The following is a 6,135-nucleotide window of genomic DNA, read 5'->3' as shown; positions in this document are numbered from 1 at the left end:
CAGAAATATTTCTCAAATTATTTTTAAATCGAAACTTGTACTATTTCCCTATTTGCTGCCAACAATGCATTATTAAAGAATCTTTTACGTTAAAATAACGAATCAATGTGCTCTAGTGGTATCGTTAAACAAAAGAAACTTTACTTTACTGTAAAATAACGATATTTTGTACTAATTTAAACGGTGAACTATATATTAAATTTAATGGAATTTGGTTTGCTTTCCTAAAACAAAATCTGGGGTTTTTTAACCTAACAATTTAACAATATGTTCAAAAACTCAAACAAGACTGAGTCTCTGAAAATTCATAAGAACACTACACCCTCTTCCCAAAACATTTAACTGAAAAAAATGGAAGCTTTCTTGGCTCAGGTTTTTTTTTTTTATATATATAAAAAAAAAAAAAAAAATCCTGACTATGTCATTGTATACACCGGGAAAGAAATTAAGCACATGAACTGTATTACAGCCAAAAAGACCCCTAGAAATAGTTGTCCGTGTTGACGTGGTTAAACGTGATATTGAATTTTTACATATTCTGTATTCTCTGGGTATTTACCAAGATGACATAAATAAATTATTTACAAGTAGCACATCAGTGTGATTTCAGCTCTGTAGTTAATAAATATACATTGTATGCATATTTACGGGTTTCTGTCCTCTTTATTTTTTATACTACATTTAATATTGATGTGACGACAGTATTACTTGTCAAAAATGTTTCAATATTTTCTGTGCACAAAGAACATTAATTCCACAAAATGTTCACAGCTACTTTCGAAGTGTAAACCACACGGTCAACACTAGGTGGTGATAACAGCTTAATTAATTACCAGGTGTATATATACACCAATATAGAAATATTCGAGATTGCCATTTCAGTGGCCTTGTTGAAAAGACTGGCATATTTAAAGGCCGTGGTATGTGCTGTCCTGTCTGTGGGAAGTGCATATAAAAGATTCCTTGCTACTAATGTAGCGGGTTTCCTCTCAGACTATGTGTAAAAATTACCAATTACCATAAATTATAGGAGAGGGCTTAATAAGTTGGCAAACTTGTACCCAAACCTTTTATTGTTTATGCAATACAATACGTTTTCAATCAAACCAAGTGTAGGACATCTACTAGCTCATTATTAATAAATCAATGTGCTCTAGTGGTGTCGTTAGACAAAATAAACTTTAACTTTTGTTGCACTATTATTTCAGGCTACAGACTGAAAAGGTAACCGCTGAAAAGTATGATGGTCAAGCTAAAATTGATGTTTGACCATGAGGTATGAACACACGGATAGTTAGCCGAGTCATACTCCTCTCCCCACGTTATGATCCCGACGAAATAACTGTTATCCTAGAATGATACTATGTTGTATGAAACGCACACAATGCGCCATCTTCGCATATCAAGTGTCCTATGGGGTGTATACCACCAAATCAGCTTCCATACACGACAATAGTAAACCTATGTGACTAAAGCTGCTACATGCAGCATGCCAGTCAACATATACACCAGAGGCGGATCTAGGGGGACGCAAGGGCCCGGCCCCCCTAAATTTGCGACATTTATATATTTTATTATATATTAATTTTCTTCTTTTTGTTTACGATTCCTCTCCAAACCTCCCCCAAAGTTCCCTTGGCATTTTGCCTCATGTCATTGGGGCCTCCCTAAATGGATTTTCTGGATCACCCACTGTGTATACCATGGATACTACCATCCCTGGCCACTGAAGCAAATAAGAAAAACAATTAGAGGTTAAATTCAGACAGCGTCTATGAATTTTTGGGGTACTTTAATAGGATCTCGCACATATTTCAAACATAATAGTAGCTGGTACACTGACACTAGGGGACGGAATTTATCTCAATCGGTTGAGTGCACGCTTGAGCTGCTTGTGTCGCAGGATCGAACCACCTCGGTGGATCCATTCAACTGATTGGGGTTTTCTCGTTCCAGCCAGTGCAACACAACTGGACAAAGGCCGTGGTATGCTTTCCTGTCTGTGGGAAAGTGCATATAAAAGATCCCTTGCTGCATTAAGAAAAATGTAACGAGCTTCCTCTAATGACTACGGGTAAGAATTTCCAAATGTTTGACATCCAATAGCCAACGTTTAATTAATCAATGTGCTCTAGTGGTGTCATTAAACAAAGCAAACTAGTTCAGCTTACTGTATATTACAGGATGACCGGATGAAACGACATGTATTTTTAATGACAAGCTCTGTTACATATCGTACCAATGGCAAGCGTGGAGTTTTTTAATACAATATTCAAAGTCAGGTGCACTTCGAACTTTGACCTGGCGAGACTCGAAATTTGACCTGGTGAGATGCTATTTGGTATACTACTATTTATAGTATCAGTATTTAAGACGCTATCCTGTCCTGGACGGAGCTGTCAGTAGTCAGAACTTGCGCCTATGACAGGCGTGCTCTATAACAGCTTGCTCTGAAGGTGCACGTTAAACACCCTGAACTGAACTGAACAGACGTCATACGCCGGAGCAGTAGGACTATTGTCATACGCCGGAGCAGTAGGACTATTGTCATACGCCGGAGCAGTAGAAATATTGTCATACGCCGGAGCAGTAGGAATATTGCTCGAAATAAAGGGCAATTAACTCCTGAAAAAGCTGATGTTATTCCTTTTGGTCTTCGATTACTTTCGGAGGCCAATATCAATCTGAATCTTTATATAATACCATCAGTTACTTTAACATAAAATAAAATCGAAATATGTTTTGGTGACCTTGGCCTTCGTTTAGGATTAGTTCACGAGGACGCAGACTGCAGTAACAAATGATTGAAAACAATGTAATGTTTGCATCATGTTTATATACACAAACACAACATTAATTCTGTTGATATAATATGTACATGTAATACATCCCATATATTCATGACAATAACTTAAGAAAAGAAAATTGTATATACACTTATTGAAGAAAAATAGTTCAAACAAACTTAAGTATTATGAATACATTGTATTTGTCACACGACGTAAATTTCCAAGCACTTTCTTTCGCTCTTTCTCTCTAAACCTCTCTAATTGTCTGTATTGCAATTTTATACTTTCAACCAACACCCATTTTGTCTATTTTGCATTATATTATCTAAGCGTAAGCGTAGAATATTTATGAAATGTGTAAAATGTATTACTAGTGATATAACTGAACACACACTAAATTAATTAATTCAAGTTTTGAACACTTAAAGCAATAAAAAGTTTGCTTTAGAACAAAACGTTCCTTCATATATTAATTGGAATATATTAATGTTTTAAATTACCCACGTTGTAGAGGTATGTACCTCTTCTGTTTCGTACATAATGTATCTACAGATATCTGAAATACAAGAAATGCATGACATTGGCTAAAATTAATTATTCAAACAAAAAAGTTAAGTTTTAACAGTAACAATGCATTAATAGCTGATCATGAAACATTGGGGTCAGCTGATTTAACAATAAATTTTTTTCTTTAAGTATATAAATTTTATGACAAGTAAATTAATTCTTGGGTCAGTTTTTATATGATTTCTATTTATTTTACAAGACAAGCTAATCTAAAATTTAATGTTACTGCGACTATAATATAATTAAAGTAAATAACTGCCAGTAGCCTCATGGGCCCTAGAACCAATTAGGATATATCGGGAAACCGGACCAATCAACGTTGTCATTTTAAAGGAACAATCAGGTCAAATGTGAGCCGTCTGTGCTGAAAATATGCATTTTCAAACCAACAGCACATACTGACAGTTTACAAAATGAAAAACGTGTAATTTTAGAATAAATTAAAAAAATATATATATATTCCTGCTAACTGGGGGCAGCCATTTTGTTTCTTTTTCGTCATATTCTATACTGTAACCTACTTGTTACTAATCCTACAAATCAATAACTGAAAACAACAAAGTTATTTAAAATAATAGAGCAAAGGCTCGTTAACAAGCTAATTTATTTTTACTCAGCTTTCTGTACAAATCACTGCTACAATCAAAAACGATGAAAATAATGCGATGTAGGAAGACGAAGTGTATTTTGCAACATATTATTTAAAGGCGATGAATTTACATGTTTAAATGATAAAATCATCGTTTACCGTGAAATCATTGTCACTGCCGTATCAATATTTCATTACTACAAGTAAGTACTAAGCGGCCGCACGTTTGTCGTAGCAAATGACATTAAGAAAAAAACATGACGACTGAACTTCTCTAATGTATTTCATATCAGAAAAACAAAGCTGCGATATAACACTAATATAATAGCACTCAAAATGTCAACAAAAAAAAGGTGTAACGGTTTATTAATCTTCGAAAGCCATTCCGTATCGTATACTACATTATACTATGAAGAATGGTACCGTGGTTTGCGAAGATGCGGTTTATTGTAATGAAAATACAAAATTTGAAATACGCAATAACCACACATTTCCAACGCGATATTTAGTAGTACCGCAAATTAAAACAAAATATGAATGTACAGCGTTCATATTAACATTATACTATTTTGAATTTATTTAAAATATTGCAACCAATGTAGATTTTTTTTTAATATTATATTTTTGTCAAAACTTCTCATCTGTTAAATATATATGTAATAAAATTCTTCATTATATAAATCGTGCTGGGGTGTCGTTAAATATCTATTTTATTCATTACATAAATCCGTTATTAAATATCAATAGTGAAAAGCCTTGTTTTTAAAATTAAAAATGGCCTAGATTGTCTAATAAACCAATGTACATAAGTCATAGTTTTAAATAATTCAAAAATAAAATACTGTTTTTACAAATATCTTTTAAATACACTTATCACAACCTGTACCCGGGGAAACACGATCACACAATAACGGTGAAGTATTTTGACGTATATGCCTAGAAATGCACTTTGGAGCATACCCATTGGAATGTTGAAAGCGATCCATAAAAATGTCCATAATGGATGCTTTGAAAGATCTTGTAAATCAAAGTTGTAATGCTAGTATCAAACTGTCAACTGACACGACGAAGTTGGCCAACTCGACGGCTGCGTTGTAATTTCCCCAACTCCCAACTTAAAACTGGTAAGCACAAATTAACAACTAACCTGTCGTAAGAGTTGTATACGACGAGAATCGAGGTGTAAGAGCACTCAAACTAGCAACTGGACAGTCGTAGAAGTTGTGAGAGCCGAAAGTTGGCCAATTTTGTGCTGGCAGTTGGTAGTCTGGGCCTAGCATAAGGGAAGAAGATATACCAGTCTGTATCTGTGAAGAAAACAACCCTCAACTCCCCCCCCCCCCAAAAAAAAACCCCCCAAAAAACAAAAACAAAACAATACGTGTGAAGCACATGAATGGGCATGGGCAGAATTTCTTCAGTGGGGGATTAAATATCATTGGCGTTCGAACAATTCAAGATGGTATACATAAATCTGAACGACACAACAGTTACCTCAATGAAAAATGAAATCTCTGTACAATGCAGAGTCAAAGACATGTTTTGACAAGGTCATGACTCGTGCCCTGAATCACAGGCAAATACTTTGTCTATTAGAGGACTGCCACTTCGAGAATGCTACATTGTTCATAAGCTGCCTGAAGGAGGACTGCCACTCCATATCGATCTAGATGACTGTCATGGGATTTTCTTATCATTTTCAACGCTAACTGCTCGTACGCTTACTATCTTAGGTTCTACATTTGCACTTTATTGTATAATATATGTCAATATTGTAAAACAAGTTTGTAAATACATTGTAGTGAGCAGGTGCACAGATAGTAACCTGGCCCTAATTCTTCCTAACGGTTCTCATTCAGTACTCATGATCAGTGTTGACACAATTGTAACAGACAAATCAACTTCCACTGACGGGATCCGAACAACCGACTCTCATTATGAGTCCAGAGCTCTATCAACTGAACGAATAGGAAAATTCCCAATAGCTACTGCCAGTAGGAGCACTTTATATCATATCAACACTACTACAAAACTTTTTAAGTATAACAAAAGTACAAAGAACATAATATCAGAGACATTAAATATTATCACAATATTATATACATGTGTGTGTGTGTGTATATATATATATATATATATATATATATATATGTATGTATGTATACCCCATCACATATATACAATATAGGT

The sequence above is a fragment of the Gigantopelta aegis genome, chromosome 2, assembly GCF_016097555.1.
Source record: "Gigantopelta aegis isolate Gae_Host chromosome 2, Gae_host_genome, whole genome shotgun sequence".
NCBI lineage: Eukaryota > Metazoa > Mollusca > Gastropoda > Neomphalida > Peltospiridae > Gigantopelta > Gigantopelta aegis.
This window is presented reverse-complemented; position numbering follows the sequence as displayed.